The 26,503-nt window shown below is 44.2% G+C and overlaps 1 protein-coding gene across 1 annotated transcript in view; it reads left to right on the top strand.

Annotated features, from left to right (window-relative positions):
• HCN4 (hyperpolarization activated cyclic nucleotide gated potassium channel 4) overlaps positions 1 to 26,503 on the top strand; it is a 161,108-nt gene that overhangs the window by 12,645 nt on the left and 121,960 nt on the right. The gene's annotated exons all lie outside the window — the stretch shown is intronic.

Here is a 26,503-nt window from a genome sequence, read left to right as displayed (position 1 = left end):
GAGAGCGACTAGAGGAATTCTCTCTTCAGTGATCTAGTGCAGCACCTTGGGAAGGATTGGGGATGCTTCCAAAATAAAGTAACGCTGTGCCTTTCCCTTGTGCACAATGCATGCCACAACATGGGATACCCTCTGCTTTTGGAATTGCAGCCTCTTGGTTACAGTAAATGTGACCCGATGGAAGGTCCAGCCCCAGGGTTGTGCGATCTGGCCTTTTTTTGGGATGTGGCAGGCTTGGAAAACATCAGCTGGTATAATTTCCTGTGGAACAACCTTTTGAACTATCTGTTGTGATGCTGGGCTTTCAGCTCAAACATGAATGTGCTTCAGATAAAGTCAGTCCTGATTAAATTCAGGTTAGAAAGTAGCTGAGATGCTTGTTCCATGCTTGAGAGCTGGAATGAGGCAGCTTGAACAAATGATACATGCTTAAAGGAAAATCCAGGTATGGGGGTGGCTGTAGGCTGAACATTGACTGTGTTTGAAAAGGTCTGGTCCTTAGCATTCAGAAGACCCTATGCAAAGTAATGTGCAGGGGTCCATCTAGTTCTTTCACTATGGACACCCCCTGCCACATCTCTCTGTACCCTTGATATCCCTCCTCTCCTGCCTGTCTGTCACCCACCACTTGGATGGGGTGAATTCCTCCTTGTTACTGTCCACGAGGCTTCTGTGACCACCCATCCCACTGCACTGAACAGGAGGGGAAGCCTTTCAAGCAGAAGAGGTTAAGCTGGCTCTGTGGTCCGCTGGTACCACAGCAATGGCACTGGCAGGTTTGCGTATGGTGTGGGTTACTGAGTATTTGAACAGGGATCTGGAAACCTCTGCCACAAATGGAGCCGTGCTGTGAAATTTGCACTGCAGGCAGGGGAGGATTTGCCTTGACATCGTCTGTCCTGAGATCCTGTCCTTGACGTCATCTGTCCTGACTGTCAGCAGACCTATGCGCACATCCAGCATCTTCAGCTTTTGTAGAATTAAGGTTTAGCTTCAACATAAGCTAATGCAAGCTGTGCCCACCCCACATAGCTGGCTGCTGTATGGTTTTGTGTCTGTCTAAGCATTCCGGCATGTGGGCGGATGTGTTGTGTGTGAATGACTCTGCTTTGGAAATTAATACATAAAATCGGGGGTGTAGCTAATAATAATACACTGCCTTGTGAATGATGGGGATGTGAGAAGCACAAAGCAGAGCTGAGCATGTCAGGCTCCTGTACTGGGAACAACATTTCTGTTGATCGGAGCATAATGGTTCTCAACCCCATCTCCACATGGTGGTAGCTCGGATGTCAGCCAGTACCTGTCTTCTCCCACAGTCAGTGAGCATGCTAGAGATTGCAGTGGAGCTTCTCCAAAACCCAGTCTCTGAACCCCAAGAATAGCTCAAGCTTTACTGCAGGTTAGAGTGCATGTAAGTGAATGGGAAATGGGCAGTAGAGGTCAGGTGCCTGGTTCATCATTAAGGAGTGAGGGAGACATGTAATCTCTATCCATGAATACAAAACTTTCAGAGAGTTTGAAAAAAGTCATCTGTGCCTCCAGACTTCTGGAAAGTGACCTGCACAGGCTCTGATCTTGGCAGTCTTTACAGGGGTATTGTTTTCCTAAGGATGAGTGTTCTTAAACAATTTCTCCAGTGTAACTGGCAGAAATCTACGTTTCCAAGTAATATCAGGTCAGCAGTTCTTCTTTCTTTGTCTCCTGGATGAGACATGCCAAGGCATGCTGGGTAAGAGTGACGTGAAATGTTCCCTAATCAGTCATTCAAATTCTCTTTGACTAGGATTAGGGGTGGTCTTTCTGCATTCATTCATGAATGTCCTAGTGAATTAGGTTTTAGAGTGGTAGCCGTGTTAGTCTGTATCAGCAAAAAGAACGAGGAGTACTTGTGGCACCTTAGAGACTAACAAATTTATTTGAGCATAAGCTTTCGTGGGCTAATACCCACTTCATCGGATGCATGCAGTGGAAAATATTTTCCTACTGTATTTTCCACTGCATGCATTTGATGAAGTGTGTATGAAATGCTTATGCTCAAATAAATTTTAGTCTCTAAGGTGCCACAAGTACTCCTCGTTCTTTCTAGTGAATTAGTTCACTGGTGGGAATGTTCGCTGAAAGAGTGAATGTTAAATGAATATTTGTGGAAATTTGTTATTGTTCTTCACACCTGAAATTTGATTCAAAGGGTTGTGATCCAATCATGGAACACTACCATAGCATGTGACTTTTATAGCCAATCAAAATGGTATGATTTTTGAATTTCAAATCTTAAATTCTCACAGCTGAGCAACAGTGTGTGTGCAAGTGAGAATTCTTCACAAACCTAGTCGCAGCAAGCTGAGAGTCATTTTACTCCTGAACAGTTTGTGGAAAAAGTGAGAGGCGCCATTAATCAAACTATTTTGGTTTGCATTATTCGTCCAACTTTAGAACACAGATATACAGGCCACCCCTGCTTATTTAAGATCCACAGCAGTTTTTGAAAGAGTTCTTCTCTTAGCCAAATTCCAACTGGAATAATTTCACTACGGCTTCAATAGCGTATTTCTGTTCACATCCTGCCCTGAAATGTTTTGTGGGGGTTGCTGTGCATTTCTTAACAGCTATTGCACTTCATCCCAGAGTCAACTTCACTCCAGTGTTGGGTGAAATTACTCCAGTACCTGTAGTTTGCACTGTGCTCTGGGATCCTCACTGATATACAAAGGGGTCATTTCTTTCTAACTATTTTTATTTGAATAGATGTATGGTGCCAAATTCCTTGGTGTAATGTCACTGAAGTCAGGGACACTACCCCAGAAATGTATTTCACCCATTGTGTTTGTCTGGGGCTGATCTTTCTAGCTTAGATAGTGTGTAACTTTAGCACTCTTGTGGCCAAGATGGTGTCTGCTCTGCAGGCAGCTCTGGCCAAGAGAAGGCGCACGCAGGAATGCAGCAGGAAAAATCCCTTCCACCCCAGGGGCACCTGTTCCAAAACTCCCAGAGTGAACACACACACCTACAGGAAAAGGACAATGGATATAACAAAGGGAGGTAATTATTTACAGAGGGATGAGAGGAGAAAAACAACAAGGGGAAATATAGGGGGAGCAGTAAAACAGGGCTGCATCCAAGCCAAGACCCCACGGGCCCAGTGGGAACACATTCTGGAGGGGCAGACACCGAGCAATGTGTCTGCACTCAGAGTTCAGGAGTCCTGAGCAAAGTTCCAGTCCAGTGGTGAGTCTTGGTTACTCCTGGTCGTCTTCTGGTGCCCTCTTCTGCCGCTCTCTGCAAAGCCACAGAGCGACCACCTCCCCACTTAACTAGCTACAGGCTCCCTCCTTGTTCCCAATGCAGAGTCACAAGCCCCAGTACTCTCAAACCCACGCAGGTCTGGGCATCCTGATACTAAGTCCAGCTCCAGCCTGTCCTTCACGGGCGATTCCTTCCTGGCACAGGGCTCCTCCTCTGTCCTGGGGTGTCCCCGATCGGCTGCCCTGGCCTTCCCAGGCTTCAGGCAGGTTCTCTCTGCTTCCTTTGCAAGGGCCTGTGGGCTGCTGCCTCTCTCTCCCTCTGAGCTCCAGAGCCACCCCCACCCCGGAGTTCCCCTCCTTTTTCCCTCACTCTCCCTATTCACCCTAGGAAAAAGATTTAAAGGGGCCATGCTCTCTAAACCCCAAAGGGGTTACGCTTGCTTAGGTACCTATCACTGCTATATCTAGAGTGATGCCCGAGTCCTGCTTTTGCTGTGCCATAGTCATATATACATGCTCTTCTTAACGTTTGTTACTTGTGGAATCTGACTTCAAGATTCCAGAGCAATTTCATAGAGGTTAAGGCGAGAAAGGAGCATTAGATCATCCAGCCTGACCACCAGCATAACACAGGCTATACATTTTCATCCACTTACCCCTATGCTGAGTCCAATGACTCTAGCTGGATGAAAGTCCTCAGGTGACTAATTTACTGTGTGCCACAGGCAGCGAAGAGGAGAGACTGAGGTGCAATCAACACCCATGGCCCCTGTAGTGACAGAGAATCGATTAGGTAAGACATGCCAAGATGATCCCAGCAAGTGAACTGCACTCTATGTTGTGGAGGAAGGTGAAAACCCCCCAGGGACCCTGCCAAAATTCCTTCCTGACCTCACTAGAATGGGGACTTTTAGGGGGCATGGAGTTTTCTCCCCTTATCCCATGAAGAGTCTCTGGTATGAATCAGTGCTTGTCTGTGGTGGATTGGATCCTGAACCCAGGAGTTAATTGTCTAAGCAGGTTGAGAGGGTGCTGGGGAAGTTTTCCTGCACAAGCCTGAGAGGAAGGGAGCTAATCAACTCCCTGTTCTTCTAGGCTTCGTGGGAAGGTCTGTCCCCTTGTTTCTGAGCACAGAGTAAAGGTTCCACCTACTGGTGGCTCAACTGCTAAGAGTTGGGATTTGGTTTGGATGCCGAACTATCAGAATCTTTTTGTCCCGATGGTCCTCTCGCTGACTTCATGAGCTTCAGGGGAGGGTCTCCTGATTTACGCCAGCATGAGAGGAGAAGGTTTGCAAAAATGGGCTGTCTCCTCAACTTGGCCCGAATAACTATCAGAGGATCTATCTGCCTATATCCTCACAACTCCTCCTGAGAAGCAGGGCAATTATCCTTATTTTACAGATGTGGAGACTGAAGTATAGAGAGAAGGTGTGATTTCCCAGGGTTATAGAAGAAGCCTAGAGGAGCAGATAATAGAACCTGAGTATCCCAGATCAGGGGCCAAATCGCTGGACCATCCTTCCTCTCATAATCCTCTCTGAGCACTTCAGCATACCAGCGAGTGCAAGTCATTTGAACTGAGTTATGCCAGTGTTAACCCAGGTAGACACAATTAGGTAAAAAGGGATCGGGTCCTAGATCCTGCCTCCTACCAGATCTTTCTTAAGTGCAGTGAGTAGAACAATAAAAAATTTAAAGTGGTATCCTGGAAATCACTTAATCAAGTCAAGGGACGCAGTTAGGTTTTTTAACTTCTCCCATTGAAATCACTGGGAACGGGGATTGGTCCCCACGTGTGTAGAATTAAAAACTACCAAACGTTTTAGACAGTGAAGTATTTAAGGATCTAGCTCCTCCTTTGCTTCCCTGAGTTCAGGGATCTGTGCTTTTTTTTTTAGCTGCCATCACAGCTACTTAAAACAGGGCAGGGACTGGACATTGACAGCAAACGGAAAAACCTGTTTAATGATATATTCTCTTAAAATATAAATGTGATTGAAACTTTAAAGTCTGGGGAAATCTCTTGTGGTCATAATTTTCAAGACTGCACATGAGTTTTTTTGTTATTGATTTGAAGCCATAAACATGACTGGATAGATTGTGTCTAGCCTTAAGCAAAATATCTTTGTTCGCCTCCTCCTCCCTTTTGGCCTCCCTGTACAGTGGTCAGGCACAGTCCTGGTCCTTGCCCAAGGACTGGATAACAGAAAAGAGGGTTAATTGCGCCAGCGCCTGGCCCAGAGCAAGATTAGACAGGGTGCTGCTGCCTGTTTCAGGGTGAGATGGGCATGTCCAGCCCATGCTTCAGCAGCCATTGGACCTGCCCCTGAGAGCAGCTGCTGGTATGCAGCCCCCACCTACGTGTGTCCCAACCTAGGCAGTGGCTTAGAGTCACACTCTTGTTCTTTTCTTTTGTTTTCAAAATACTTTGCGTGTCACCGAGTACAGTTGGGTTATTTGAAGGGTGCACAGTTCCCAGTGACTAATTCTGAACAGGACTTGGGAAATTTAAAACACACCTTTAATAAACATGTATGTGGTGTTTGCGATGGGATCGGAGTCTTAAAGGGGGAAAGCAACACAAACAGTTCAGATCTCAATAACAAAATATAGATGTCAATTCTGTTCAGTTAGTAATTGTAGTTCAGTTCATTAATATAGATATCTGTGTGTTTGAATTACTTATGACTGATGGTGGAATAATCATGGTCAATGTACATCAAAAATCTTTAAAGAGATTGTTTTTAATAAAAAGCCAGTTAAAATCTGGTGATAAGGAGCCCAAAGAATTGGCATATATTTAGTTCTTCGTAGTTTGGAATGCACTTCAGCTGTTTTGGATCCTGTTAACCTTATGGGTCAAGATTTTGAAAAGTGGCTAATGATTGTGGATGTGTCAGTTTTGGGGATCCTTAAAAGGGCCTGCCTCTCATAGGGTGGGCGCTCTCAGCACTTTGTGATCATCAGGCCACTTTAAAGTTTCTCAAGTCGGGAACCCAAAGTTGCTAGTCATTTTTCAAAACCTTGGCTTTGGCAATGAATACCTTGGAGAGCATTAAGAGGAGAGGCTGCTAGATTTGTTTTAAACAGCTGGTAGAATCTTCCATTGTAACTGTGATGTAAGAATTCGTTTATCTGTGAGTCTAGTCACTTACGTAGCCTCCATTACCATTCTATTTGAGCTCCTCCCAAATGTTTATGGGTTTACCTTTGTTATACTCATATTAGGTAGAGAGGTAGTATTATTCCTATTTTACAGATGGGGTACTGATAGGAGAGATTACATGACTTGCTAGAGGTCACACAGAGACTCTGTGGAATAATTAGGAAATGAACCCAGGTTTCCTGAGTCCCAGACTACTGCCTTGATCACCATTTTGTCCTACCATTCTTCTGGGATGTCCCTTTTGTTTTAGATGGAAAACAGGCAAAAATCTGTAATGAAGAAACTGGGATGCCTCAATCTGAATAGATGTCAGAACTTGTTTCTGGCAGGTTGGTCATTTTAAAAAAAAATATTTACTTCTAATTGCTGAGCTGAATTCTTAATTAATTCTACATTTCCAAGAAGAATTAATCAGAGGAATGGTTTGTGACCGAGTATTACTTCCTCAGAAGCCAATGGCAATGCTCTCATTGTCTTAAATAGTGCGACGTCAGGCCCTCAAAGACCAACCCTTATTTAGAAGCAGTATCTATGCAAGTTCCTATAATGGTAGCCAGAGCTACATTGATGGATACCTATGCTAGAAGTACTCCAGTATTCTACAGTGACAGTCAGGGCCGGCTCCAGGGGGTTTGCCACCCAAAGCAGCACCCCCCGCCCCCCATAAAGCCACGATTGCGATCTGCGGCAATTCAGCAGGGGTCCTTTGCTCCAAGCAGGAGTGAGGGACCCTCCGCCGAATTGCTGCCAAATACCTGAAAGTGCCGCCCTGCTCCGGAGTTGCTGCCCCAAGCACCTGCTTGATAAGCTGGTGCCTGGAGCCAGCCCTGGTAACAGTCCAGGAGGCTGCAGTCATATTACAGCAAGGTGCAGTGTTTTGCAACATTACTGTAACGCTTCTCAAAAACAAGGGGACCCTGCATTATTCGTTGGGTTGTGCAAACTCCCATTGATCTGACTGGGCAGAGAAGGAAAGATCAGTGTTGGGCAATGATTTTTCATTCTCGGAGAGGGTGACTACTCACATGAGATATTGGATGCTCTATATCACTGATGTTGTATTTAAGCCCACTCCCTGGCAAATCTCTCGAGATGGGCCCAAAGGGAGTTGTGGGATCACAGCACTGCTGAGGTTTGGATTGGAGCATTGCTGCCTGGCTCCTCTCTAATATGTTTTATTTAATAAAATACTTTCCAGGTTTTAGCCTGACACGTCCCAGGGCATAATGTTTGCAATATTAATACACAGTAGGCCAGTGAGGCAGCAGGAAGCTTGATAGCAGTTCAAAGAATAGACTCTTCCTGCTGCTTCTGCAAAGCTCTTTTTATGGCATTATAAGATGCCATGAATTGCCATGGGGAGGTGATGGTTTCTTAATCCTGCTCCTCCTATCCAAAACTCCTGCTGCCCTTGAGCCTCCCTCTACTTTCTATCTAAAGCAGGCACACTTGCTGCAGAGGAGTCAGGGAAATGGAGGGGCTCACAGAGACCTGAAAAGGGTTGGGAGACCCAGAGGCTCCTTGCAGATGGAACTGCCCCATGTGAGGCCTGGTCGTTCCATCAGGGTGGTGAGGGCTGGGGTAAGCTGCCTCCCTGTGATGGAACAGTCTGTAAGGGCGACCTCTTGGAGTTTCCAGTTCCCTGCATGGTGAAGTGCAAGACAAAAGAGCCAAAGTGAAGGAAGTGAGGCAGTTTTGTGAACATCGCTCTGTCTCCTAGTGAGTGCTGGAACACTGACTAGGAGGCAGAAGACCTTTGTTCTGTGCTCAGTTCTGCTGCTGCCTTTCTGGGTGGGACCTGAAGCAAATGACTTACTCTGTGTGCCTCAGTTCCCTCATCTGCAAAATGTGGGTAGCTCCCTTTTGCAAAGGGCTTTGATATCATTGGATGCAAGCTCTCTCCGAGTCAGGTATTATAATGGAATTAAATGTGTCTGGTATGAAGAGGGGGTAGAAGATGCATGCAAATAAGTATAGCCTTAGCACAATCTTTCTGGGCTATATGATGAAGCCTGTCTGAGTCATAGACTTTAAGGCAAGAATGGACCATTTTGATCATCTAGTCTGTTCTCCTGAGTCGTCCACCCACTCCTGTAGTAGGCCCGTAGCCTCTGGCTGAGGTACTGAAGTCCTCAAATCATGGTTTAAAAACTTCAATTTACAGATATGCTGCCATTTACTCTAGTTCAAACAAGCAAGTGACCTGTGTTCCACACTTCAGAGGCAGCTTTAACTCTCCTGATCTAGGATGAGTTGTCCTGTAGGGGTGGTGGTTCGTGTCCTTGGCTGGTGTGAATTGGCATTGCTATATTGGCTTCAGGGAGCTATGCTGATTGGTGGTAGCTGAGGATTTGGCCTGGTGTTCTTAGCGGGGGAAACCGGCCATTTAGGGTCAAATTATTTCTTCCTGCTGGAAAAGGAGGGGAACAAACTGTTTGTTGCCTCCTCTGACTCCTCCCATCACAGGGCTGGTGGTTTGGTCTTTGTAGGGAGGAATGGGAGACGTGGCTTGGAAATCCCATGGAATCCTAAGCTCCATGCACTCAGATCCTAGGCCACTCAACAGTGCAACATTGGCCTTCCCTTCACCTATAGCTCTTGGAGCTCAGCTGTTGTTGGCTGCCTGAATTCTACCCACTCCAGGTGGGCTGGGGAATAGAAGATGTACTATGAGAGTCAAAGCTGCTCCAAGCTGCATTAATGCCAGAAGCAATTTCTACTGGGAAAGGTACTAAGACACAGAACATGTTGCAGGCAATATCTCTTTCCCCTTGGCTCCTCTCATTCCCAGCCTGCAGAACCCTGATCCATTAGAGCAGGGGTCAAGGGTCCACTGTAGGCTTGGAAGGTGGAGTGGGGTGAAGAAGAACTAGTTTATAGCTGAGACTCTACTCCCTTCCTTTTGTGACTCATTTGCTTCTGCCTCTTGCAGTGGGGGAGGAATTTCTGGCCATTAGGGCAAATTAGGGGTCACCAAATGAACTTAATAGGCAGCAGATTTAAAACAAAAGAAGTATTTCTTCATACAACACACAGTCAACCTGTAGAACACTTTGCTAGAGGATGTTGTGAAGGCCAAGACTATAACAGGATTCAAAAAAAGAACTAGATAAGTGCATGGAGTATAGGTCCATCAATGGCTATTAGCCAGGATGGGCAGGGATGGTGTCCCTAGTCTCTGTTTTCCAGAAGCTCAGAATGAGCTACAGGGGATGGATCACTTGATGATTAACTGTTCTGTTCAGTCCCTCTGGGGCACCTGGCATTGGTCACTGTTGGAAGACAGTATACTGGGCTAGATGGACCTTTGGTCTGACCCAGTATGACCGTTCTTATGCTCTTTATGTTCTAACTATGAAAGTCATGACCACAACAAGCTCCCTACTTATCTAAGAAATCTTGATGGCTTTTCATTACTGTGATGAGCAGGCATACCCAGGGCCTGAGTCAAGCAGCAAGAGTGTGCGTGCATTGGCACTGCAGTCTACACAATGCTGCTATTCAACCCAGTTGTAAATCTAGGAATTTGCAAAATCAACATCATTTATTTTTCACGGATTTCGCCCCAAACATTTTCATAGAGCCTGATCCTGCATCACTCCGTCTTGGGAGCAGAACCAGGGATATCAATGGGATAGCTCACTAAGAGTGACTTGCATGACTTAAGAGCTGTTGGATCAGCCTCACATTTGACTTTTCACCTAACTCTTTCCCCACTTTTTTGCTTTATTATTTATTATTAATCTCAATCTTCAAGGTACTCAATGGCTTGGGCCCAGGGTATCTAAAATATCATCTAAAGCTCCAAGATGAGGATCATGGTCAACATCTCTGCTATGCTGGCACAATAAGGGTGAAGTTAGTCTATGCAGGAGACAACTTTCTCAGTAGCTGGTCTGAGTTTGTGGAATGACTCCCCCAGGAACTAAGGACCATCACAAACCTCTCCACCCTCTGTTCTAGGACAAGGTGTGTTTCTTCGACCTGCCTTCTCTCTCCAACATCAACTCAGAGCAGCCTGGGCATTCTCAAAAACAAAACAAAACAAAAATAAACACACCAACCCACAATAAAACATACTAACCTCCAAACCAAACACTCCGCTGCGCACACAGTTCTCCTTGTGGGGAGAGAGTTGAAGCACATGGGGAAGGTGCTTGGACCCTGCAGTGATGAGGGGAAGTAAGAATCTGCACAGGATAGAACAGACAAAAACATAGCAAGGCCAGCTCTTTTCCATGGTACTTCAGCATTTTCACCTCCTGACCCAGCCAGAATCAAGGAGGTCCATGTAAAGCTGCGTGTTGTCCCCTCTTCTCTACTAATGCTCCCAAGTTTTTCAACCTCTTTGCCAGCTTATTTCATGCAGCCCCCTCTACACCTCCCTGAACCCATCCACAAGACCGCTCCCCTGTCCACATGTAAGTCCTCCTACAGGCCCCACTTCTGCTGTGCTGCTTACAGTGTATTGAGTTGGCTTGTGTACGAATGGACTGTTAATCCCATTCCCATAAGCTCTGTCTATGTGTCTGTCTCTCCTTAGATTACAAGTTCCTTGGGGCAGGGAATATTTAGAAAGTACCTGACATGTTGTGGGTGCTACTGTAAATAAGAACAATAATTTTGCAGTTTCCTTAATCTGGTCCAGCTTCCATTAGACTCTTGGTGACTGTTCTGGCCATTTCTTGTTATCTGACCCAGTTCATTACTCCGATAAAATTGGTGATGATGGTGGGATTGCCTTACATGTAATTGGCTATGTGTGATTCTCAGCTGGGATAGATATGGTGACACCAGTCTTCTCTCTTTCAGTTTTATATTCTAGCCTTTTTTCCTTCAGTTAATGAGTGACAAAGACCCAGATTCTCAGCAAGTCTAAAGTGATGTGATTTTCCATGGAGCTGTCTCATTTACACTAGCTGAGAATTTGGCCTAAGGTCTCTGTAGCTTGTGAAGAGCAACATAGTTGAGAAATACATTGTGTACAACTTTAGTTTACATCAGGGGTCAGCAACCTTTCAGCAGTGGTGTGCCGAGTCTTCATTTATTCACCCTAATTTAAGGTTTCACATGCTGGTAATACATTTTAACATTTTTAGAATGTCTCTTTCTAGAAGTCTATAATTTATAACTAAACTACTGTTGTATGTAAAATAAATAAAGTTTTTAAAATGTTTTAGAAGCTTCATTTAAAATTAAATTAAAATGCAGAGCCCCCCAGACCGGTGGCCAGGACCCGGACAGTGTGAGTGCCACTGAAAATCAGCTTGCATGCTGCCTTCAGCACATGTGCCATAGGTTGCCTACCCCTGGTTTACATGTTCTCTTTGTCATACTGTGTTGTGGTTGCAGCGTTGTTGATTCTAAACCATAGAGTATATTGAGCCTGATCTGTAGCTGTTACTCACAAGTAGCCCAGTTTGTCATGTAAGGGCCACAGGATCAGGCCTATAAGAATTACCCCTGTGTGACTTTTTCCATGGAATTGGCATCTGGCAACTCCGAAACAGGAGACAACCCCATTTGTGTTCAGAGATGGGTCCAAACAAAACCTTGCTCTCAAACATTTTGGGAAAGTTTTTTTGATACAAATCCTAATTTATGATTCAGACCCATCTTTATAATGGGCAAAACCAAACTCTGGATCTGGGAAGTGCCCAGGGTTGGACTGTGACCAGGATCTGAGTTTTGTAGCTCTGTACCATCTTTACTCGTATTCCTATACATTCAACAGTAGATGCACTGGGTCTTTGCAAACTACTGCCCCTATTGAGCTGTATATTCTCTACTGCAAGTTTCCAAGGCAATGGGCACCCTTGAAGGGTGAAGCATGTTGGTTCTTTTTATTATTCACTCATCAGAGATAAATACATGTCGAGAAGGGTCAAAGCCTGGATCAATGGACAGCAAACAAAAAGGGACTTTTCCATATTCATACGTTTGGGAGATTTTTGGGAGATCAAACAAAGCATGTTGGGCTTACACATAATTTATATTGGGAGCTCTGTTAAATCAAGACATATTAAACACACTGAACATCTTAACAAAGAGGCGTGGAGAAGGGGGGCTAACAATGTTTTTACCTAGTACAATGGGCTAGACATGGAGAGGGCTAGATCCTTTGCACTGCTTTTTTCCTCGATGACTTGCTGGGATTCCAGCAGGCCTGGATGAAAGGTGAGAACAAGGAATTATAAGTAGCTAGGTAGCTTTGTATGGAAGGGGTTATGCTGCTTAACCCCTCCTGGCAAAGCTTGGCTAGGATAAGCATGGAGAGAGATGACAGCCTGCAGTGACATGACTGCCCAAGAAGTGATCCCACTGGGATTCCACTGGAACAAACCAGCAGAACCTAGGCACCAGACCACAGCAGTAGGTGTGCATTGTCCCTTCTGTGACTTTCACTCCACCTAGGGGCATGGAATTAACTAGAGCAACACCAACAGCAGGTGGAGCTAAGCCACGATAAGATGGGACCATGCTGGCCAGGAGACGCACTGATGGGGCACCTCTCCTGGTCAGCTTGTGTCTACAAGTCTCTGGTGAAGGCCCTAATGAATTTTAAAGCAGAACACATATGGGAGGGGGTAGTGGTGCCATCACCAGCTTCCCCGGCAGTGAAATACCACTCGTGTGCCTTTGCATGTCATCTTCAAATCCACTCAACTTTGTCTGAGCCTGGGGTCTCCCCAGAACTGTATAAACTTGTCTAGCTCCAAGATATGAACCTTCTCCCTTTCAAGCCCGAAGGAGGGGAGGGAATGAAATTTTTGCACAGGAAGTAATTGTCCTAAAACCTCTTTGCTCTACTGTCATGTTGCAGAGCATGACTCGCCCTGAGCTGATAATGGCTGGATCCAGGGAGGGTGGGAATATGACTAATGCTGTCTAGGAGCTGAAATGGTAATTCTACTCTAACTGCCTCCACTCTTCAGATTTAGGGCGAGAATTCCCTGAACCTGAACTCTGAACAAACAAGGTCTCTGGAGGCTCTGTGGGAGGCGGGGGGAAATGAAATCACATTGATTCCTCTTTCTCTTTTAGGAAAGCCAGATTCTAAATATAGATTTAAGAAAATGCTTAGTTTGCTGAGCAAGCAGTTGCAGGAAAGAGAGCACAGAGCAAGTCCGGGGCAGTGGCCATGAGAGTAGCTTGCAAAGAACCTAGTATGGCTGCTGTTCTTGTGACGTGTTTGTGTCTCGTCACTACGGGGAACATCCTTGTAACACAGTAAAGGAATATGTCGTTTCCTTGTGATGCCATGCATGCAGGCCAAGGAGGAGATTCAAGTAGCCGAATACATTTCAGTACTGGCTTTTCCTTCCATTTTTGTCAATTGCATGTCGCACATTGGATTCCTCAGACCTTTCTGCAATCTTTAACACAGTATTTTTTTCAGATGGTGGATGTTGCTTGTTTGCATTGTATTTGAATTGTAGTGGAACAAATGTGCATGATGCTCTCCCTGGGGTTGCTTCCAAGAATGAGATGAGTGCCTTGGGTTCTGGAGGCAGCAGTGTCCAGTGGGTAGAGCATGGGATGGGGAGAATGGGACTCCTGAGTCCTAACTCTACCACTGACTCATGTAGTGACCTTAGGCAAGTCACTCACTGGCTCTGTGCCTGTTTCCCCATCTGTAAAATGGGGGTTACATTTACAGCAGGATTGGAGGGTTATGTAGCTTGATTGATGGCTGTCAAGTGTCATTGATTCCTGACATACAGTAACCAATGGGAAAGGGAATCTGGGGGAATATTTGCAGCTGGAGAAAGCCGTTGGCGTGACAAATCTGGAGACCATGAGACATAGAGAGGGCAGGCAGTGGTAGTGCAAGCTACATACACACTCCCTCGCTACCTTTTGAACCAGCCTCAACCATGACCGGAGGGACCACTGGTCAGGATGGAAGGGGCAATCAGTCTCCGTGGCCCGTTCATTGTTCACAAGGATACAGCTCTCCACTCTCCTTATGTAAACTACCATCCTATCAGACTTGAAGGGTCAAAAGTGTAAAAAAAAAAAAAAAAAAAGTGCCGTCTAGTGGGTTAGTGTGGACTTAGAGTCTGATCCCAGCTCTGTCACTGACTCATGTCAGTCAAGTTGCTTACCCTCTATGTGATTGGTTTCCCATCTGAATAATTGGATTAATTATGCTCATAGGAGTGTGTTGGAAAAGCTAATTCACAAAGGCTTACAAAGAGCTTTGAGATCCTCATGTGAGAAGGCAAAAAGCAAAATGAAGTGGTGTCATCACAAACTACATACACTTGAGGAGAAGCACACTGACATGGAGGGACCATAGCCTTTGAATGAATAATTTAAAAGGCAATGTTAAATCAAATGGAACAGTAGGTCTTCGGGGGAGGTAATAGAAATGTCTTGAGTCCTGTAGATCCAGTCTTGCTGGGGGATAGTCTATTGTCTTATGGCTCATCCCAGCAGCTGTAATGGTTGAAGCTGGAGCTGTTGGCTGTCCTAGCATCCAGGAGCTGGAGCTTTCTCTCTCAAGGCCCCAAGTTAATGAGCCCCCCCAAGTTAATGAGCAGAAGCCAGAGCACATTCAAGGCTGACTGCTTTTTAATTTCTTTTAGTTGATATTTGATGGAAGGGGGGCTCTTGGTAATGGGTTCCTTTTATTGCATTCTGCACTCCTTTATTTGAACTAATGGAAAGTGCAAGGTCCAAGACTTTCTTAATCATAGCAATTAAAAGGCTGTTTGTTTTAATAGGCATGTCATTTGTTTATCTCCAGAGGGCCATTTCAGCAACTACTCAATGGTGCACTGGAAAGAGGTGTCCATGGTGCTGAAATGGATCACTCACAAGGGAAATAGTGCTTCCTTGTGTCTATCCCAGAGCATGCAGTTTGGCCAAAAAAGTTCATGCTGAAATCAAACGTAGTGCTAAGAACTAACAAGGCTCTGATTTATTTAGAGCATTGTGCTATTGCATACTATAGATTAACACATTCTCTGTTCGGAGATTACCTTTGACATAAGGCCAGTTTTAGTAGCTCTTGATTCTCTTGAATTTCTCTATAAACATCTCCTTGTGAACAGTGCCATGCAAAGCCCTTCATGTCTTTAAACAGCATGATAATAGAGTGGATGTATTGTAGCTGACATCAAAGCACTAATAATTTAAACGAATTCTTATTGATTTAATGCATTATCTTTTGTAAGTTAAAGGCCGTCAATCATATTTTACTGTGTTTATAATAGGGTAAATGCATCAATGCACTGAACATTTGAAAACTATTACACACTATAACTGGAATAAAAATATCACTCAGTGCATATTTATGTGTGATTATATTTTTACTGTGTCAATAAAATGCTCCAATTTTAGTGTATAATAGGGAATTAAGCATAGAACTAATTCAAAATCTCCTAAAAAAACAACAAGGAGTCTGGTGGCACCTTAAAGACTAACAGATTTATTTGGGCATAAGCTTTCATGAGTAAAACACCTCACTTCTTCAAATGCATGGAGTGAAAATTACAGATGCAGGGATTATATAACAACACATTGAGAAGGGAGTTACCTCACAGGTGGAGAGCCAGTGTTGACAGGGCCAATTTGATCAGGGTGGATGTAGTCCACTCCCAATAACAGATGAGGAGGTATCAATTCCAGGAGAGGCAAAGCTGCTTTTGTAATGAGCCAGCCACTCCCAGTCCCTATTCAAGTCCGAATTAATCGTGTTAAATTTACAAATGAATTTTAGTTCTGCTGTTTCTCTTTGAAGTTTGTTTCTGAGGTTTTTTGTTCAAGAATAGTTACTTTTAAATCTGTTATAGAATGTCCAGGGTGATAGAAGTGTTCTCCTACTGGCTTTTGTATGTTACCATCATTCACCATCAAGGACTCATTCACCTGCACGTCTACTAATGTTATATATGCCATCATGTGCCAGCAGTGCCCCTCTGCCATGTACATTGGCCAGACTGGACAGTCCCTATGTAAAAGAATAAATGGACACAAATCAGACTTCAGGAATGGTAACATACAAAAGCCAGTATCTCTTCAACACTTCAATCTCCCTGGACATTCTACAACAGATTTAAGGCTGGAGCACCGGTTGTAGTGAATCAGATGTGATAGAATAGCTCTAATACACTGAGTCATAGGCCAGTACCAGTAGTGAATGCTTTGTCTGGCTCCCCTCCCTACCGGTGGTTCTGACCCTAGCAACACTTAAATATTTATGTAAGTTTCCTACTTGGAGTAGTCCTGTTGATGGTAATGGCAGTAAAGTTAAATAAATGTAGGATCAGGGCCTGTCTTAGTAACTTAGGCCTAGATCCTCAAAGATATTTAGGCTCCTAACTTCCTTTAGTCAATAAAATCATGAATGATGTGAAGAAAGTGAATAGGCAAGTGTTATTTACCCCTTCACATAACACAAGAGCTAGAGGTCACCTAATAAAATTAATAGGCAGCAGGTTTAAAACAAACAAAAGCAAGTACTTCTTTACACAATGCACAGTTAACCTGTGGAATTCGTTGCCAGGGGATGTTGTAAAGGCCAAAAGTATAATACTGTTCCAAAAAGAATGAACTAAGTTCATGGAGGCTAGGTTCATCAATGTCCATCAACGGCTATTAGTCAAGGATGCAACCCTATGTTCTGGATGTCCCTAAATGTCTGACTGCCAGAATCTAGGGCAAATGACGGGGCTGGATCACTTGAAATTGCCCTGTTCTGTTCATTCACTCTGAAGTATCTAGCACTGGCTGCTGTCAGAGACAGAACACTGGGCTTAGATGGACCATTGGTCTGACCTATTATGGCTGTTCTTATTGATTTCAGTGGAAGTTAGGAGCCTAAATGTTCTCTAAGGATCTGGACCTTAGCCTCTATGGCAGGTCTGGCACAGCACCATTGACCATGTCCCATCTCCTTACATACATTTTAACTTGCAGCGGAGATAGAGTTTGGTGTAGTCCCACTTTTATGGAGAACTGGAACATGCACAACTGACGGGAAGCAACTGGCACTGACTAGTATGGCCAGGGTGTTAGTCTGGTAAACTGTTATAGGAAGCAGACTTTGCAGTATACTGTCACGTGATGCACATCTCATTATCAGTACCCTTGGATGGTTATTTACAGATAGCAGAGTATACATCTTATTTGCATAGCTTAGTATGGAGTTAATTAAAGCAATTTATCGCATTCTTTTAACAGGTTCCCTAATCATTTTCCATTATGTAACATTCAGGTTTGCTGGGTTTTTAGTAATTTAACACAAGAATTCTCTTTGTGGGTATTTATTTCAGAGAGGTTTATCATGTGGATAGCGCATTTGAGTCGATCAGTTTGAGTAAATGAACTTGTTTAGCAGGTGAATTCCTACACTGGGTATTTGCTTAAGTGTCCTTTAATGCATTTAGTAGCAGTGACTCACCACATCTATTCTATTATCTCTGTGAAGAATGCAAAGTTATGACTATCTAACAGAAATACACCAGCTCCTTGTTGGAAAAAATAATGCTCAGTATAGAGGAAAGTGTCTGTCTATCCCTCCTTCCTTGTGTGTCTCTCTCCTCATTCTACCCAGTGAGTAGCTGCTTTCTGAAACGAACCTTTCCTCCAACCCCCACAAACCATACCATCCCCACTCCAATCATACTGACATCTGCTAATGCACTTTACAAATGATGATTTCTATTTCTAGCTTAACTAGCAGTCCAGGAAATTAAACGGTGACCTGTTTCCTATCAAGAAAGTTACTGATCAGTGTAGTAGTATATCATTCAACATGCATCCTCCAGGAGAGGGGAGCTGCTCCTTTGTCAGGAGAAAAAATTTAGGAAACATTCCCACGTAAAGAGTGATCATAGAAAGAGGGGAATTCTTCTCTGAATCAGCTCTTAACCAGTGCCCCAGACTGGTCTTGTTGGAGACGGTGGGTGTTTTTGATGGGATGTGGTTATTAAATATACCATTGCACTCATTGTAAGAGTAGGAAGGTTATCCATGATATCTCATTTAAATTCCACTCCTGGTGATATTCAGGCTTTGGATTTGCTTCATTTCTGTGCATTGGCAGAAAGCTGCTTGGTTCAACCCAGAGCTGGCTGCATTGCAATGAAGGTTGAAAATGGCCCAAATGCTTTGTTAATTTAGAGTTAATGTTAGAATCATATACATGCAGGACTGGAAGGGTCCTCCAGAGGTCATCCCCCACATAATGAAGTAGGGCCAAGTAAACCTAAATCTTCCCTGACAGGTGTCTGTCATTCTTAAAAATCTCCAGTGATAGGGATTCCACAACCTCCCTTGGAAGCCTATTCCAGAGCTAACCTACCCTTGTAGTTAGAAAGTTTTTCCTAATATCTTATCTAAATCTCCCTTGTGCAGATTAAGCTCATTATGTTTTTGTCCTACCTTCAGTGGACATGGAGAGCAATTGATCCCTGTCATTGTTAACATATTTGAAGACTGTTATCATGTCCCCATTCCAGCTTCTTTTATCAACACTAAACATGTCCAGTGTTTTTAACCTTCCCTCTTTTATTTTTTGTTGCTGTCCTCTGACTCTCTCCACATCTTCTTTTTTTAAAGTATGGCACCCATAAGTGGACCCAGTACTCCAGCTGCAGTCTCATCAGTGCTGAGCAGAGCAGGACAATTACCTCTCACATCTTACCTACGACAATCCTGTTAATACATCCCAGAATGACATTTGCCTTGTTTGCAACAACTTCACATTGGCTCATATTCAATTTGTGATCCACTAAAAGCCTCAGATCCTTTTCAGCAGCACTACTACCTAGCCAGCTATTCCCCATTTTGTATTTGTGCCTTTGATTTTTCATTTCTAAGTGCAAACTGCTTTGCACTAGTCTTTATTGAATTTCATCTTGTTGATTTCAGACCAATTCTCCAAGGTTGTTTTGAATTCTAATCCCTGTCCTTCGAAGTGCTTGCAACCCTCCCAGCTTGGTGCCACCTCCACATTTTATAAGAATACTCTCCGCTGCATTATCTAAGGGATTTAGACATTGCAACACCAAGCATTGCGGCACCTAACTTTTAGAGGCCTAGAAAATCACAGGTTCAGCACTGAGATCTGCAATGCTGGGTTGGATGCCTTGACTCCCTATTCATTGCAAAGGGAGAGATCAGCGCCTTGGAATGTGATCCACAAAAGCCAGCATATTAACCCACATCTGAGCTAGCCAATAGGAGATGATGACAAGAACAGTGTGTGTAAGCCCCACCCCTCTCATGGGGATACGCACCTAAGTCCAGTCTGCAGGGAGGGGTCTTTCCCTCTGCTAGGTGGTGGTGGGGAGAGGGGGCTGTACCTGAGTCTCCCACATCCCAGGTAAGTACTCTAAACACTGAGCTAAGAGATGTAAGATGGGCACCACCACCTCCTCTGGCCAGACTCTTAATGGCACTCGATCTGCTAGGTGGCCTCTGAGCATGCCTGCTGGAGTGGGCCCTGCACACAGCTTAGGTGGCTGAATGCCTTTCTTCCCCTGGCTTGTGAATTGCTCTAGGCCTCAAGAGGAAGAGAGGAGTCCAGACACAGGAGAGAGGCAGCTGTTCATGTACCCAGAGACAGGAACGTGGGCACCCAGGGAACTTTTACTCTGAAAAGCTCAGTTATCAAGAGAGTTTAGAGTTTACAGGAGTTTTGTGAATCGCAGAGGAGCCAAAACTGAGACGTAGGCATATAACACCTGACTTAGGTGCCTGAGTCTGGAGTTTAGGTACAATAGTAACTTTGTGGATTCCTACCATGACTCATTAACGAGAATGTTGAATAGTGCTAGACCCAGGACAGAACCCTGAGGGTATGTCTACACTGCAACCAGACACCCACTGTTCCTGTGCCAGCACATTCAGGCTCAGGCTAAGGTGCTGTTTAATTGTGGTGTAGACTGTTACCGAAAATTGGGTCAGCTAGTAAGCTTAGGGAGGACTAATGACCCGGCAGAGTTTGGCAAAAAGCAGCACGTTTATTATATTGATAGCTAAGCTCAAAAGAAGGACGGGGGGGGTGTCACATTCACACTCGCATACTCATGTTCCCAGGACAGGCATAGCACTGGAGATGTCAGGATCCTTTAAGGTAAGTGTCCAACAGCACAGCGAAGGATGGTGTGATGAAGGTATGGCTTCCCAAGGTACGATGAAATGCAACGCAGCGAACGACTGGTCAGGCAGTCCAAGCGAAGGGCCTTCATGGGAGGTATAAGCTTGTGAGTGCACTTCTGAGTACATGACCCCGTCCTCTGTTAAAGACCTGCTCCTCATGCCCTGCAACTAGAGATGACTTGGCTGCATCTGGTTGGTCACACTGCATCTCAGCCAGTGTCCATGCACTGAATGTGTGAACACTGTCTAATTAGAGTCCCAGACACCTTGTCTACCTGGGAGCTCTTCTGATCTTCCAGCTGTTCAACCAGCCCATTCATCCCACAAGCATTCCAGGAGGGAGGGGTGGGGGAAAGCCACTTCACAGGTATTCAAAGAGGGAGGGGAGACAAGGGGGGTGGGAAGTATAAAAGACCTTTTGAGCACACGGGTTATACAGAGCATACAGATCACTGCTGTTCCTACGACATAGACATTTGAGCTCAGACTGCAGCCAGTGCTCTGGGACTCTCCCACCTTGCAGGGTCCTAGTGCCCAGGCTCCAACTAAGCCCAAATGTCTACACCATAGTTAAACAGCTCATTAGCCCAAGCCCCATGAGCTAGCACAGGCCAGCTGCAGGTTTTTAACTGCAGCATAGACAGACTCTGAGAGACCCCACTAGATACATTCTCTCAGTCTGACAGTGAACCGTTGATGATTGCTCTCTAAGTGTGGTTTTTCAACCAGCTGTGCACCTACCTTATAGTAATTTTATCTAGACCACATTTCCCTAGTTTGCTTATGTTATGTGGGACTGTGTCCAAAGCCTGACTAAAATCAAGATCTAGCATGTCTACTTCTTCCCCCTATCCACTAGGCCAGTAACCCTCGCAAAGAAGGAAATTAGATTGGTTTGGCATGATTTGTTCCCAACAATACCATGTTGGCTATTACTCATCACCCTGTTATCCTCGGGTGGTTACAAACTGATTGTTTGATAGTTTGTTCCAGGAACTGAAGTTAGGCTGACTGGTCTGTAATTCCCTGAGTCCTCCTTTTCTCCCCTCTTTAAAAACCGGCACTGTGTTTGTTTGCCCTTCTGCAGTCCTCCTGGACCTCACCTGTGCTCTGAGTTCTCAAAGATAAACATAGGGTACGTCTAGACTACGCGCCGTATTGGCGCGTTAAAATCGATTGCTCTGGGATCGATATATCGCATCTAATCTAGACGGGATATATCGATCCCTGAGCGCGCTTATATCGATTCCAGAACTCCACCAACCCCAACGGAGTTCCAGAATCGACATGGCAAGCCACGGACATTGATCCTGCGCGGTGAAGACGGGTGAGTAAATCGATTTTAGATATTCGACTTCAGCTACGTTATTCACGTAGCTGAAATTGCGTATCTAAAATCGATTTTATCCCGTAGTGTAGACCAGCCCTGAGATTGCTTCAGCTAGTTCCTTATGTACCCTTGGGTGAATTTCATCAGGCCCTACCAACTTGAATTCATTTAACTTCTCATACTATTCTTTAACTTGTTCTTTCCCTATTCTGGCTAGCATTTCTTTGTCCTTGTTGTTGCTTAAGTATATTTTTCTTATGAAACTGCAAACACTTAAAAATCCAGGAGAACATAAGTTAAGGCAGCATTCATGCTCAATACAATATCAGTCTCCAAACATTAGACTGATACCATCCATGATATTGATCCAGACTAAGACACTAATACCCCTCTAACACGCAATCATTTTCTGTTCCATAATACTATTCCCTCTCAATGCACACAGCAAAAAACTGAAAATCCCACTGCAGCATGCACTCTGAACTTTGTCCTTCCAACACTACAATATTTAATTTAATGTTAGTTATTGTAAAATTACAATCCTAGCACGTCCACACAACATGCACTAGGTATTGAACAGAAAGCTGATTCGACTCGCTGGTCAAAAATCACAAACGAACATCTGCTAGGTATTTATACTGTGACTTTTAAAAAATCAGATCAGCTATGAAATACCCACTGCCATTCAGAAATTCACACAAATATGATTGAAATGCACATGCCCACCCTATTTCATAGGCATATCCATAGAACGTTGTAACTAAATTACAGATTAGCAGGTCCGAGTTAAGGGTGCAGGCTGCAGTGTGATTCCCACCCCCACCCCCCCTAAGTCTAAGGTGTATGATTGTATTGTATTCAAAGCAAGTATGTTAGAACTGGCTGGTCAGACAGTGTGACTGAGCAGCTCAAAACAAGAGGAAAACCGGCACTAAGTCAGCTAAAATAAATCACATGCATTCTTGCTGTTAATTTTCTATGTAAGCTTTTGGAAATGGGAGGGGAGCTGTGGTCAGCAAGACAGGAAATGGGAAGGGAAACATCCATAAGTCAATCTCTCTAAAAGTTGTAGTCCACACTATGGGAAAAGTTTTAAGATCTAGTGGTCACAGCACAAGACTGCAAGTTGTTTGAGTTCTGTTCTCTGCAGTGCCACAGACTTGCTGTGTGACCATTAGACTATCCTTTAACTTCACCATGTCTCCGATTCCTCATCTGTAAAATGGAGGTGATAATCCTTACCCACCTTTCAAGGGAGTTATGAGGCTAAATTTATTACTGTTTGGGAAGTGCTTTGGGATCCTTGGGAGGTGTTGGAGAAATGCATGCATGGTTAATAATTGTTACTAGCCCTTCTAAACGTCAGATGCATTTTTATTCATCTCGGTCAATAACTTAGGGCAAAAAGAGGCTTCTTACTGCAAATATAAAATGACATGAAGATGTTTGACCCCCCCAAAGTGTTGTGATCACTGAGCAGCAATTGACACTAAATTAATGATCCTTCACTAAGTGTGGTGCATTTGACCTAGATATATGTGGGCTGTGGCTTCCTTATTGTTGCATTTATAACTTCTAGGAATTCTGGTTAGCAAATTCCACTAGGCACCTCTTTTTGCAGTGTGGGAATGGTGTCTAGGCCAAAATCCTGGTGCTTTTCAGCCTTGGTTTTCTTCTTCAGAGAGGCCAAAGGTTGTATTTGCTCACCATTTGGGGCACCCATTAGTGAGTAGTCAGTGCATTGGATATAGATGCTCATCGTCTCTATTCCATATGTGATGCCTTCTAAATGCCAGGAACAAGAAGAATCTATGGCATTTGTCTTGACTCATTTCTCCAAATCTGGGCTGAAACTCTGCGTTAAGTACCACATGGAAATGAATGTTATGACTTAATCTCTGCTTGTTCACCTCACAAAATGACTGTGTCTGTGTGCAAAACTTTAAACTCAGCATTATAATGTCAGTGGCACTGCCGCTGATCAGGTCAAGGCTGACGTGTTGGCAGAGCTAGGAGGGGGTACTAGGACTGGAGCAGCAGGGACTGCAGTATTCAGGACCACAGGGAGCTGGCAGAGCTCTGTATCTGGATTAATTTACAGTGGACTGGAATATGAGGGAGTTCTGCAAATCGGGATTGAAGTATATTGCTCAACCTGTGTGTGGGAAATTTCCTGCTAGCCACACTGACTAGTTAGCCAATGCTATCACTTTCTCACTCTCTGCTGAACCCTAAAATCACCTGCTGATGTTGAGAAAGGCAGGCAGAGAAATCAAAAGATCTCTGCAGAAAGTGACTGTCACCTTTATGTGTATGCAGGGCTGGCTGCTGCTTTAGCTTTCATCCGCTTCCTTTGAAACTTGGGGAGAAATAATGCTCTTCTTCTATGTGTGCATCTCCTTCTGTATTCCAACAGTTAGATTAAAGATGGCTGAAAGGATATTTCTCTTGGGAACACATATACCAATGTCTTAAAGACTTGCATGCTGTTGTGTGATTATCTAAATTACTTAAATAGGGAAGCTGTGTCATCATATCACCCTTAATAAACAAGTTTGCAGCTTAGATTTGTTCAGTACTAGCATGTATTGTGATATGGCATGATGGTGCTCTTAGACACACAGTAGACTCATTTTGTTGCTTAGTTTCTAACCTCAGCTACTGTGCTTGTATGCTAGGTAGGCAGTTGCACTGGATATTTGGCAGGGTAACGCCTATGCATCGAAGAGAAAGATAAAATTAGCTGATGGGATATTCAGAGGTGCTCACTGTTGGCCTACCTTTGCTCCCACTGAAGTCCATTACCATGGGCTTCAGTGGGACCAGATTTAGGCCAATGCTGAATACTACTGAAAATCCTCACTTTGTGTCTCTCTTTCTCTGTAAATATATTTTACACTTATACAATATACTTATGTTTGGGGAGTGCAGTGTTCATGATCTAGACAGAGAAGTCTTTTGTTGTTGTTTGTTGACAATTTAACAAAATAAAGATGAGGGGTCAGATCCCCAGCTTGCACAAATTGATGTAGCTCCATTGAACTTGCTAGAGCTATGCTGTTTTATACCAGCTGAGAATCTAGTCCAAGATATAGACTCAGGGAGTAAAATTCTTACCTAGATCTTCATTCTGAGCATCCCAAAGTTGGGTGTGGTTGATGCAAACCAATCTTGGCTGTGTAGCGAATTTGCCAAGAACCATGTGCTATGTCTGTTTCACAGACCAAATTCTGTGCTTGGTTACATCAATGAAAATCCAGAGCAACTCCACTCAAGAGTGCCTCAGTGTAAATAGGAGTGGAATTTCTCTCTTCTATTGTAAGCCTTTTGGGATGGTGACCTTGTCTTCCTCTTTGTACTCTACATGGCAGAGAATATATTGGGTCTCAGGAAAAGACGAAGAATAATAAATAAAGTATCTTGTGACTGTGTGAGTAAGCAAAGAAAGCCGATAGATGAGTTTGCCCTGTGCACTTGGTTCATTTACTTTGACAAGTGCATTTTAATTGTTTGATACTTCTTAATATAGCAGTAAATGCCCTGTAGTATACTGTGTAGAAGTAATGCAGTCTTGATGATAATGACGCCATCGATGTCTCCACTAGTTAAGCTTCTGTTGAGGATTGGAGTGATGCTACTAGGTTACTTGTGAGACTCCTCAGCAGAGTCTGAGAACTAGTGAGGTTTTCTGTCTGTTTTACTCTGGATTAGCTGCAGCAGCAGCAGCATCATGTGATCACTTATCTATTATACTAATGCCTGGTTAAAAAACAGCGAGTGGTTTATAACATCAGGGATTATGCTCAGGCACACAGTGCTTTCCAAAAATAAAAAGAATGCTGTTCTGAGAACCATTCAGATAATATTGATTGACCAATAAAGAAAAGACCAGAGTATCAGAGACATGTTTGAGGGCACAGCAGTGAAATGTTTCCTTTGGTTACTTTGACAATTAAATACATATCTTCAGGCACATGACTATGAGCTGTATTGATCATTTCTGCACTGCATGGGCATCCATGGAGCACTGTCTAAACTCTCAAAATCCAGTCTCTGCACACACTAAGCGCAGTGAGAAATCTAAGCTGAATTCTTGGGATACTGCACTGGATCAGAGCAGGCTCCATCTAGTGCAGAGTCCTCTTTCTGAGTGTGAGCAGCACCAACTGCTTCAGGGGCAGGTGCAAGAAACCCACAGTGGGCAGTTCTGAGAGAGCCTGCCTGAAGCACTATGTTTCTTCTGACTCCCAAAGGTCAGCTGACACCTGCAGTGAGAGTGTTTAGAATCATAGAATATCAAGGTTGGAAGGAACCTCAGGAGGTCATCTAGTCCAACCCCCTGCTCAAAGCAGGACCAATCCCCAGATTTTTACCCCAGGTCCCCAAATGGCCCCCTCAAGGATTGAACTCACAACCCTGGGTTTAACAGGCCAATGCTCAAACCACTGAGCTATCCCTCCCCCTTCCTTTCATTAGCTTTTTTGTTTGTTTGTTTTTGTTTTGTTTTGTTAGAACGGTGGTTGTTTTTGTCAGCCATGTAAATGTCTTTTGGGTTATTCCAAAGCCCTGATCAGGATTTTGGAGTGGACACCCCCATTGCACCCTACACCCCCATCAGGATCCACCGTGCCAGCAACCTAATATC

Source organism: Chelonoidis abingdonii, chromosome 9 (genome assembly GCF_003597395.2).
Source record: "Chelonoidis abingdonii isolate Lonesome George chromosome 9, CheloAbing_2.0, whole genome shotgun sequence".
In the NCBI taxonomy this organism is placed as follows: Eukaryota; Metazoa; Chordata; order Testudines; family Testudinidae; genus Chelonoidis; species Chelonoidis abingdonii.
This window is presented reverse-complemented; position numbering and strand designations above follow the sequence as displayed.